At 42.8% G+C, this 11926-nt stretch overlaps 1 long non-coding RNA gene across 1 annotated transcript; it reads left to right on the top strand.

Annotated features, from left to right (window-relative positions):
• The first annotated feature begins 6994 nt into the window (after positions 1 to 6994).
• On the top strand, positions 6995 to 10454 carry LOC124253319. Its single transcript, XR_006892180.1, has 3 exons — positions 6995 to 7081; positions 9520 to 9603; positions 10175 to 10454. It is a non-coding gene; the product is annotated as an uncharacterized LOC124253319 (long non-coding RNA).
• The last annotated feature ends 1472 nt before the right edge of the window (positions 10455 to 11926 follow it).

Genomic DNA, 11926 nt, shown 5'->3' with positions numbered 1-11926 from the left:
AACAATACAAGACAACCAACAAATTCACCCACCAGTAGTGGGGGCACAACACATTGTACAGACACAACAGACATTCATGGTACTGAGACAAGCGGAGCTCCTAGGCAGATCAACTGTCCTGGTACATGGTTCACAGATAGCAATGTCAATCTGGACCTACTTCCCATCTCATGTGACACTGATGATACTAAGTCACAGTTCGCTGATGCACACTGGCGGTACTGTAACACTGCCCACGCCAAATTTGATTTATTGCAACTCCGAGATGCATTGACGGATATTTTGTCAGCACCTGAGATGTCTGTGCTGGAAGCAGGTCCCCACATAGACCTTGCAAACCAGGTCCTGAGACAAATAAAGATTTTATGTGGGTATTCATGGTCTTTGTATCCTTGTGGATCACTTTCTGGTATCCTGTGATCGCATGAGTGAGTTTGTTTAGGTTTACATCGAGTTTAGCATTATTTCAGCAAGATCAGGGTGGGGGACACCAGAAATGGGCTTCACATGTTTAACCCATGTGGGGAATCAAACCCAGGTCTACGTGGTGATGAACGATTGCTTTAACCACCAGGCTACCCCACAGCCCCTTGGTATCCTGTGAGGGCAGTTGGGTAGCCAAGTGGATAAAGCGTTCGTCACACTGAAGACCCAGATTCGATTCCTCACATAGGCACAATGCGTAAAGCCCATTTCTGGTGTCCCCAGCTATGATATTCCTGGAATATTGCTCAAAGCAGCTTAAAACTAAACTCACTCACTCATAGTAGAGGCGAGATAAGGGATCGGGTGGTAGTCACTCACTCACGCTTTGTACCTTCCTTTTTGTTTATTGTGTAAGGAATACTCTGCTGGATACGAAGACATTTAAAAAGAACATGCACTGCTATTTAAATCCAGCGTTGAGTCCATGCATCTGTAAAACTAAAACTAACATTTTCATTGGTATTCCAGAAACTAGGGTGAGGTGAGGTGAGGTGAAATTGGGTTTTAACGTCGTGCTTGAGAATATTTCGCTCATATGACGACGTGCATGCGTGTGTATGTGTATGTGCGGCTGCTTGTACTAGCCCAGACTTAAGCTGGTTTTATAGTGCTAGCCCACTGAGATACCATGCCGCAGTGAAGCATGAATACCCCACTCAGACACATTATACTGACTCCGAGCCGACCAGTCCTTGTTGTACCCATTAATGCCGAGCGCCAGGGAGGGACCAACAAGTACCATATTTTAACGTCTTTTGGTATGACGCGGTCGGGGATCGAACCCGCGACCTTCCGCTCTCCGGGCGGACGCTCTAACCACTACACCACGGAGGCGGTCCCAGAAACTAGGGACGGTGGCGTGAATGTTCCACGTTCGTGTAGGTAGCTTAAAAATAATTACTGATAAACTGGTTGAGATGGTATTCAAGAGGTACTCACTGGATCTGGGAACTTAATACCACAAATACCATAGTGAACAAGGGGCGGCAATACCCATGTTCACATTTGTACAACTTGAGATGTCTGGAAGTTTGACAAACCGAAGCAAATATATTCATAAAAAATAAAATACGTTCAGTCAAGTATATGTTGTTTAAAGCCGCACTCAGCAATATTCCAGGCATATGGCGGGGTTCAGTTAAGTACCAGTGAAGATCCGGGTTAGAATTGGTCTTCAGAAACTCATGGTTGTCGTGAGGGGTGACTAACGGGATCGGGTTGTGGCGCGCGGACTTGGTTGTCATCGTATCCCAGCTGCGTAGATCCATGCTCATGATGTTGATCACTGGATAGTCTGGCCCAGACTATAATATTCAGACCGCCGCCATATAGCTGGAATATTGCTGAGTGCAGCGTTAAACAACAAACAAACAAACATCAGTCAAGTTAGGTGAGCTTAACAAGCATCACATGACTCAGGCGGAATGGCGCGTGGTGCCACAGCTGACATTATGTATCTCTGGGTAATCTATGCATTGGTTATCGGTGTTGAAATCAAATGGTCTCTGATGACAGGGTTGCTACAACCGTATAGGAAGAGTCAAGCTGTGGGCTCATGTAATGGATAAACTCCACGGGACACATGGCGAGGCCAACGTGTCCACGATTCCGTAGAATTTGGATGAGAGAAAATGTTAGTAAAGCGGTTAACGTCACCTAGAGACTGAGACGGGCGGACATGAATGCATTATTATTTTTGAATGCATTAAACTTTTGAATTACCTTGCAGTGGTGCCTGGTTATAAGACACTGCCGACAACTTATGCTTGTCGTTAGAGGCGAGGGGTGTTGGGGAAGCCCAGTGGATAAAGCGTTCGCTCGTCAGGCCTGTGTTCGATTCCAAACATGGGTACAATGTGTGAAGCCCATTTCTGGTGTCCCCCCGCCATGATATTGTTTGAATATTACTAAAACTCACTCACTCACTATAGAGGCGACATAAGTGCTGGTGTACCATACCAGTCAGAAACGTTCTTACCCCAGTTGAAACAATACAAGACAACCAATAAATTCACCCACCAGTAGTGGGGGCACAACACATTGTACAGAAACAACAGACATTCATGGTACTGAGACAAGCGGAGCTCCTAGGCAGATCAACAGTCCTGGTATAGGATTCACAGACAGCAATGTCAATCTGGACCTACTTCCCATCTCTGAGGAGGCTGATGATACTAAAAAGTCACAGTTCGCTGATGCACACTGGCGGTACTGTAACACTGCCCACGCCAAATTTCCATTCATTGCGACTCCGAGATGTATTGACGGGATATTTTGTCAGCACCTGAGATGTCTGTGCTGGAAGCAGGTCCCCACATAGACCTTGCAAACCAGCTCCTGACACAAATAAAGATTTTATGTGGGTATTCATGGTCTTTGTGGATCCCTTTCTGTATCTCATGATAATGCTTGGGTATTGCTTTAAAGACACCTGTAAGCATGCTCACTCCCCTTTGTTCTTGTTTAATGTTTGAAGAATATTCCAGGTACATTGTGTGGGCCAGACAATCCACTGATTGACATTAGGAGCAACAATGGACCACATTAATTTCGAAGACATTAAAAAGCATGCACCACTCGTTAAATCTCTAAGAGATCCGGGGCGGTGGGGTAGCCTAGTGGTTAACGCGTTGGCTCGTCACGCCGAAGACCCGGGTTCGAAACCCTACATGGGTACAATGTGTGAAGCCCATTTCTGGTGTCCCCCGCCGTGATGTTGCTGGAAAATTGCTAAAAGCGGCGTAAAACCAAACTCAGTCAGTCAGTCTAAGAGATCCAATGATAGTGAACAAGTAGAGTAAAACGTACAATTTTGTTTTCAATTTCCTATGCTATTCACGAAACTAGGGAGGATGGTATTTAGGAGGTAAATATATTCTTCACATATTTTTTATGAATACGTTCATTTGTTTGTCCTTGTTGTTGTTTAATGCCTCACTCCAAGTGGATAAAGCGATTGCTCGTCACACTGAAGCCCCGGGTTCAATGCCCAATATGGGTACAAATCGTGAAGCCCATTTCTGGTGTCTCCATCCGTGATATTGCTCCATATTGCTAAAAGCGGCGTAAAACTCAGCTCACTCACTCACAGTAGAGGCGAGATAAGGGATTGGATGGTAGGGCACGGAGTGGTCGTTGTTTGCGTGTCATGAACCCCGAGGTCGGTGATCGTTGCTCATGCTGCCATTCACTGGACTGTTTGACCCAACTCTGTTATTTTATAACCATCGGCATGCAGCTAGAATAGTGATGAGAGTGGCTTTAAACAGCACACAAACAACGGAGGGTGCTTGTAACTATCCATAAGATTGCCCGAAGTCCGATCAGAGAGAGGGGCGTCAAAAACGGACTCTCCCTTATGCTTGTAATCGGATAAGTTCGAGCGGATGACCCACCCATTCATCCATCTAACAAGCAATCGTCAGTTCTTTAACATTTACCCGTGAAGATCCGATTTAGCAACCCATGCTTGTTGTAAGAGGCAAGTAACGGGAATGGGTGGTTAGCTTCGCTATATATTTATATAAGTCATTGCTCTGAATTGTCTAGTGCAGCCTCGAATATTTACGCCGCCATATAGCTGGAACATTGCCGAGCGCGGCGTTAAACAACAAACCAACAAAACAAGAAAACTTCATCAATAGCTAAAAATTCGTTTTGTACAATATTCTCTCATTGCACTCAGGACACACACGGCGACCTCGTGAAATTCGCGAAAATGAACAGCATGTCCTGCCCTGCAATGGGCACTCACAAAGACGTGTATGTGCCGTTACCAGATGTGGTGCTTTGTTATGCAACACTCGCCTAACTTGTTGTTCAACAGTTGTAACCATCCAGGTTTCTTGTCCCATGTAACTACCCAGCCGGCACTCCCACGTATTCGCTGATATACGACAAACATTGAAAAAGCAGATGTGTTCTGTGCAAATTTTCATTTACCAGCTGAAAAAACAACGTGCCGTGTCAGAATCTTACACAGTGCATGTGTGTTTACTGGAAGGACTACAAATAATATTTTCCGTTCATTTTGACATTTTTTGGCAAACATGCAAGTTTAAAGTGGTTCCCCCAGCTGTCATGTTACAGTATCAATATTCTGTGTAGCAAATATTTATTACCTTCCCACGTTGTCACGATGTATTTTATGAATTTTATGTGCTACCAACATGACATGAAACGAAGAATGCTGCCTTAAAATATACTATTAAAGAAACTGTGCATACAAAAATTTTAAATCTACATTTATCAAACTTGTGTAGACACATAAGGATTTAAACTCAGAGATGAGTGACATGTATCCAACATGCATGCAAGTGCCACGTTCGTGACGTCAGTGGGTTCGTCCTTGAGACGTGCAATACGTTGTTGCACGTACATTCCGGGAAGAGAAACAGAGCAAATGAATGCCACACAATACTGTCACTTTGGAAAGCTCAACCCCTGCCCTTGCGATCGTTCAAAAAATTAAACGGCTATTGAAACGCATAGCATGCCAAGGCTCACGTCTGCACAACGTCATGAGGCCACTGGGATGGTCCGTGGGGGAATGTCCTTGACGACAAGTGGCTGCACATTTCCACTGCCACCGGAACACCATTTCTGCACTGGTGAGACGCTACCAGAACACAAATGACATCATCGATCGGCCACGTTCTGGACGTCCACGTGTTACAACGCCAAGACTGGACATATGGATAAGGGTGACCCATCTTCGCCACAGGTTTCAGGCTGCAGTGATGACTGCCCGAACCATCCCAGGACTTCGCCGTATCCACCCCAACACAGTTCGACAACGTTTACGTCATCACGGGATCAGACCACGACGTGGGTTTTGCTAACGTTTTTCTAGAGTCGAAAGATAGGGATCCCATTTCGGATACATAGATGTATCATCAGAGAAAAATTATTCATTATTTTTCAAATTACATTTTGTGAAGTTTCTTTTTTGACTCAGTATATATTCGTCAGCACACATCAACATTTTAGAGATGAAAGCGGTCTTATTAACCATCCAATACTGGGCATTCATCATCACGGATTCCTCACTACTAGTTGCCACGACAACATGACAGTAGTTGCCTATATTAACAGACTCGGTGGTACCCATTGTAGGGTTCTCATGGAACTTACGAAGGAACTAAACCTTACGATCTAGTGGACAGTCTGGATTACAACATTTTGGCCGGACACATCCCTGGGAAGATCGACATCCTTGTAGATGCTCTATCACGCCCAGCAAGATCCTATCGAAGGAGTGGACGCTTCATCAGGATGCCTTTACGCACAGGCATGGGGGCAGAGGGTGATTTTACATTGAACCTGAGGTTGATTGTAGTGATCCTGTAAGCTTTCTTGGCTGCATATTGTTGAGTCTGACGCCTCAAATGGTAGACTACCACTAAATGCGGAAAACCGTAGTCTGGGCCCACCAAGCCTATGTGGGATTTGCCAATCAAGTGTGAGAGGCACGTATTCGTAAGGATTTTGAAGTATTTTCAACAATCATAATACGTCTTAGAATACTACCACTAACACTTGAGATACAGGCCCGCCCACCTTTCCCTCGGAATCCCAGACTTCCAGGAAACATGATGACGTTCCTGTGCACACGTCAGGAGAAGATTACTCCAATGTATAAAGCTTGGGAAGACCACTAGGAAGAAAAACAATAAAAGATATGTTACTTTTGTTGTTGTTTTTTCAAGTTAAACCTGTGGATCAGGCAATCGCGTGTTAGAGGTAGTAGTTTAAGAATTAGTATTGTTGATAATACTTCAAGATGGACGACTTGTAGTTATTATTTTTTTAGTTTGTTTTATTTTTCAAAACGAATAAACTGACTTTTTTACACAAGTTCAAAAAGACAAAACTGACCCTTTAACACAAGTTCATGATAAGGCTGAATAACATACACGTAATAACGCTAAACTGTTATTATCAGTTTGAGATGTTTTTTTCTGCACAATATAAAAACATTTGTAAATAAAATCATATACTCCGATATCAGAAATGAAACAAGATGACCTTTGGTATCGTTGAGTTTAGTATCGCAGATTCAAGAATTTTATCATGAATTTGGAATTTACTTGATTCGATTGGTGAATCATAGGTTGTCAAATCACAATATAACCCTCTGATTAAACAGCAGACTCGATGACCGAATCAACGCGGAATTTTTTCTTTAGTACCTTTTTTCATTGTTGGTAGACATATTTAAATTGTTTGTTTGTTTGTTTTAAATTATAGGCTACAAAATACAAAGTTGCAGTTACTACAATATTAAAGCATACTTGTTAATCCATTGAAAACACAGCATGTTTATTTCCTAAATTATTTTTGCTAAAACAAAAATCTTTTGCTTCGAAAGACATGAACAAATCATTGTGTTTAATACATCCACAAACCCCCCAAAAGGAAAAAAATTAGTCTGTTTGGACAGATGGCGAAAACATGTTTCAAATAAAGAAAAACGCATGCAAGTCACGTGATGTGGCCTACTGGCTGTGCCACGTGTCGTGAAAATAACAGATAAAAGGGAGCACCAATGCCGGTGAAGCGTCAGATCGTCAGCAGCTTTCTAACTTCACAACAGGTATAGTACGTTAACCTTTCTAATTCTACTACTTCACATTTCAAAGACTTTATACGAAACTTTGCATGCCTATTTCTTGTACAAAACCTATGATTTTTCTATTTCTTGATGATATCATGATATGATAACACTGGGAAACTATGATTTACGTTTAGCCGTATTTATATTATTTTTATAGATTACAAATTTCTGTTGAAGTTCTTCATAAAGTCATATGGTGCTGGAATTCGATTCACTCCTCAACCTTTCAAATTCTTAGAAAATAATGAAGTAATTTCTTTATTTAAACAATAATATTAATAATTCATATAAATAGCGCCTGGTATCCATCTGCCTAGTTGCTCGCTGGACGCTGTAATCAGAATCTGATTATAATTACCCCGGATAACCTAAGCTGCCTGTGAGGCACTAGAAGGTTATAGTCACATGACTCTATCTACCGGGTACCCATTTTCTGTTGGGTGAACAGTGGCAATTTTAAACAAACTCACTTGCCTAAGGTGAGACCACATGTATCACACGTGCTTTGTTGTGGGGCACGAAAAAGTCCTAGAAACTCTCAGTCAAGCTGCCAAACACGGTCACCCATCCAAGGACTCTCCGAGCTCGACGTGGCTTAGCTTCAACTGATTCGTGACCTGAGCTCTACGCACAGGACCACACACCAAATGAAATAGAAAGACAAAAATACAGTAACAAATATTGCCCTTCTGTGTTGATAGAATAGCTACTGTATCAATCAGTCAAACATGAAAAGTAATAGTGAATGTCAATGTCATGCATAATGAAGTCTTCCTTCATGATAGTGGGTACAATATGTGAAGCTCATTTCAGGTGTTCCCGCCGTGGTATTGAATATTGCTAAAAACGACGTACAACTAAACTCCTCCATGATAGTAAAACTTCCTTGTGACAGTAAACCTTTAAATATGATAACACATAGTTCATTATGACAGTAAATCTGTCAATAGATCTACCAGCCTAATAGTAAATCTCTTCGCTTGATAGTAATTCTCTTTGCATAATAGTAAATATTTATGCTGTATTGTAGTCGTTCTGTATGATAGTAAAATCTATGTGCTTGATAATACATCTCTCTACTTGAGAGTAAATCTTTCTGCATAACAGTAAGCCTCTCCGCTTGATAGTGAATCCGTCTGTATAATTGTAAATTTTCATGCTTTATTGTAACCTTTATTTCAATATGAAACTGGTAATTCTCTCTTCTTGCGAATAAAGCTATTTGCATGACAATGAATCGCCCACCATGATTGTGAATCTCTCTACTTGAGAGTAAATCTTTCTGCGTGATAGTAAATGTTTCTTCGTGAGAGTAATTCTCCGAGCACGATTGTAAATGTCCCTTCTTGAGGGTAAATCCTCCAGCATGATAGTAAATCTCCCTACTTCAAGTGAGCCCAATAGTCAGTCATTGTGAGTAGAACCTTGTAAGTTTAGTACTTTCAGTTCGGTGATGTGTATCTATGAGAATGTATCATTAAAGGAGAATCATTTGTGTAATCGCATCAATAGTTATTTATGCATGTTGCCATAAACTGTATATATGTCACATCCTTGACAGACATGTACAGTGGGTCGGTGGGGTAGCCTAGTGGTTAAAGTGTTCACTCGTCACGCCGAAGTCCCGGGTTCGATTCCCCACAGTGTGGAAAGCACAGGTTACGTCGGACAAAGTATTTAATTCGTAATTCGAAGCATATAACGTACGCATGAACGAATTCGGCAGTTCCGAATGGTGATAATAATGGCGGAGTTATGGCTGTGCATTGTTTAACAACCCGCCTTACAGCCGAGTCTCTCAACCAACCATCTAAGGTATTTCTTTAGACGAATGATAATAGTTGCATTTCATTGTTATATTTATTCCATCTGCAGAGTTCGATGATTGCAGTTCAAAATTGTCAAACTGATATAGTCAGAGGAGTGAGTGAGTGAGTATGGTTTTACGCCGCTTTTAGCAATATTGCAGCAATATCACGGCGGGGGACACCAGAAATGGGCTTCACACATTGTACCCATGTGGGGAATCGAACCCGGGTCTTCGGCGTGACGAGCAAACACTTTAACCACTAGGCTACCCCACCGCCCCCTAGTCAGAGGAGAGAGGAGCAAGAGTGAGTGAGTGAGTTTAGTTTTACGCTGTACACGGCAATATTACAGCTATATGGCGGCGGTTTGTAAATAATTGAGTCTGGACCAGACAATCCAGTGATCAACAGCATGAGCATCGAGCCTGACCACCCGATCCCGTTAGTCGATTCTCACAACAAACGGGAGGATGGATGTCAATTCTAACGAATCTTCACGGTTGAAAGGAGCGAAGGATAGATGGAGGAGGAGAGAGATTTAAAACAACATGAACGCCCTGTATGCAAGGGTTTCTTACTTACTTATCAATGCTCTATTTGTGTTTGTAGACAACCAGCACAAGATGAACACACTGACTGTATGGGTGGCTGTAGGACTGATGTGTACGCTGATGTGCAACACACTGGCAGTAGGTGAGTCGACAAACACTGAGTGTATGGGTGGCTGTAGGCCTGGTGTGTACGCTGATGTGCCACATCTCGACAAACACTGAGTGTATGGGTGGCTGTAGGCCTGGTGTGTACGCACTGGCACTGGCAGTAGGTGAGTCATCTCGACAAACACTGAGTGTATGGGTGGCTGTAGGCCTGGTGTGTACGCTGATGTGCCACACACTGGCAGTAGGTGAGTCGTCTCGACAAACACTGAGTGTATGGGTGGCTGTAGGCCTGGTGTGTACGCTGATGTGCCACACACTGGCAGTAGGTGAGTCATCTAGACAAACACTGAGTGTATGGGTGGCTGTAGGCCTGGTGTGTACGCTGATGTGCCACACACTGGCAGTAGGTGAGTCGTCTCGACAAACACTGAGTGTATGGGTGGCTGTAGGCCTGGTGTGTACGCTGATGTGCCACACACTGGCAGTAGGTGAGTCAGCAGCAAGTAGTAGTAGTAGTAGCAGCAGTAGTAGTAGTGGACAGACACTAATTATAATTCAATGTCGTTAAGATTGTACACTATACGTCGTGGTCCATCCTGTTGCAGAGACAATTGATTGTCCTCCGATCAGTAGTAACAGATGTCGCAGACCAGCAAGCACAACCACACTGGATGGTGACGAGTACTGCTGTCCTCGGAAGTTCCCGAACTTAAGTTCAGGCTTGAAAAACGTCAACGGGGAGGTAACCGTTTCGTGTAAATGTTTCCAGGACCTGGATGCATAAATATACTTCCCTTTCGATTCCGCTTTCAACTGACGTTCCTCAGATAGTTTATCGTTGAGATGTATTATTTGTCAGTCTGAATAAAAACAATTCGAATTGTTGCTCGTGTTTTGAATGACACCTGGTGCTGTGGCCTAGACATTGTAATGTTAGTTCTGTGTCAAGTGTACCCGTAAACATCCGGGTTAGAATTGATCTTCAGCAACCCATGCTTGTCGTAAGAAGCGACTCACGGGATCGGGTGGTCATGACTCGGCTGTAACATGTCATCGTATCCCAAATGCGTAGATCGATGCTCTGATGTCAGTCACTGGATTGTCTGGTCCAAACTCAGTTATTTACAGAACACCGCAGTACAGCTCAGACAGTCAAATTCAGACAGGTTCCGCCGCAATCATCAGTGCTTCAACACCTGGGCCTAGATTTTCGAAGTTCTCTTTGCGCTTAGTCGTATGTGCCATTCATTAACATTAACTTACGACTATCTTAGCGCTAAGAGAGCTTCGAAAATCTAGGCTCTGGTTATTACGACCACATGGGATCGATTCCAGTCGTGAGAATGGAGTGATGTGAGTTTCATGAATTCTATTTCTAAGCCGCTTTTAGGAATATTCCAGCACTATTACGGTGGAGGACACTAGATATGGGTTTCACCATGTAGGGAATCGAACCCGGGTCTTCGGCGTGACGAGCGAACGCTTTAACCACAAGGCTATCCCACCGCCCCGATCAGCCAGTGGACCTATAAACGTACCATGGATTGTGCATTTGTACATCCATCTCAGAAACGATCTATAAAACCGAACTATAAAAGGTTATTGCTCGACATTAGCATTTGTTCTTACTAAACAACGGATAATATTGGAAAGGATCCCGTTCTAACGAGGATGTTACGATCATTTGAACTAGACATAACTACGACATGGAATATGTGGGATGTCTTGTCGGGATTGTTACCAATCAGCCAATGGAACCTATGAAAAAAGCAATTCTTTCTCACCTTGCCTGGAAGACTGGTTTCCTTATGGCACTTGCCACAGAATCACGGATTTCAGAATTGCAAACCTTGAATGAGAGAATTTTACTTTACCCGACACTGAAATAGCATGCTTGCCCAACTACATGTCAAACGTGTTTTGGGGGTCAATGTGATCCTTGGCAGCTTGAAGATTGTGAACCGTGGTCCAAACTATTCCTAGACTTTCTGACAACCAATATAGACAGGTATAGTAGCAGGTGTGGTAGTTTAGTGATAGTAGTTACTGTTTGACCATACCATAGTAAATGCATGGACATTGTCCAGCTTGCTTTTATGAAATCTGTAATAATTAGCCTCTGAGTACTAATATAAACATATGAATATTAGCTAGAACATCAGAATTACATCTGGTGTAAAGGGCATTGTACCTCTTTGCAGTCAGTGCAATAATGCTTCTGAAACAATTTTGTGTCATGAGAAACGTGAATTGATTACATATTAGGTTTTCACTAAAACTGTTCAATATTTAGTCCTTCAGTTGATGCCCAGACAAGCTAGCCACCACACTGAAGATTTTTTCATAGGTTACAAGCT

The sequence above is a fragment of the Haliotis rubra genome, unplaced genomic scaffold, assembly GCF_003918875.1.
Source record: "Haliotis rubra isolate DU_JTF1 unplaced genomic scaffold, ASM391887v1 Scf539, whole genome shotgun sequence".
NCBI lineage: Eukaryota > Metazoa > Mollusca > Gastropoda > Lepetellida > Haliotidae > Haliotis > Haliotis rubra.
This window is presented reverse-complemented; position numbering and strand designations above follow the sequence as displayed.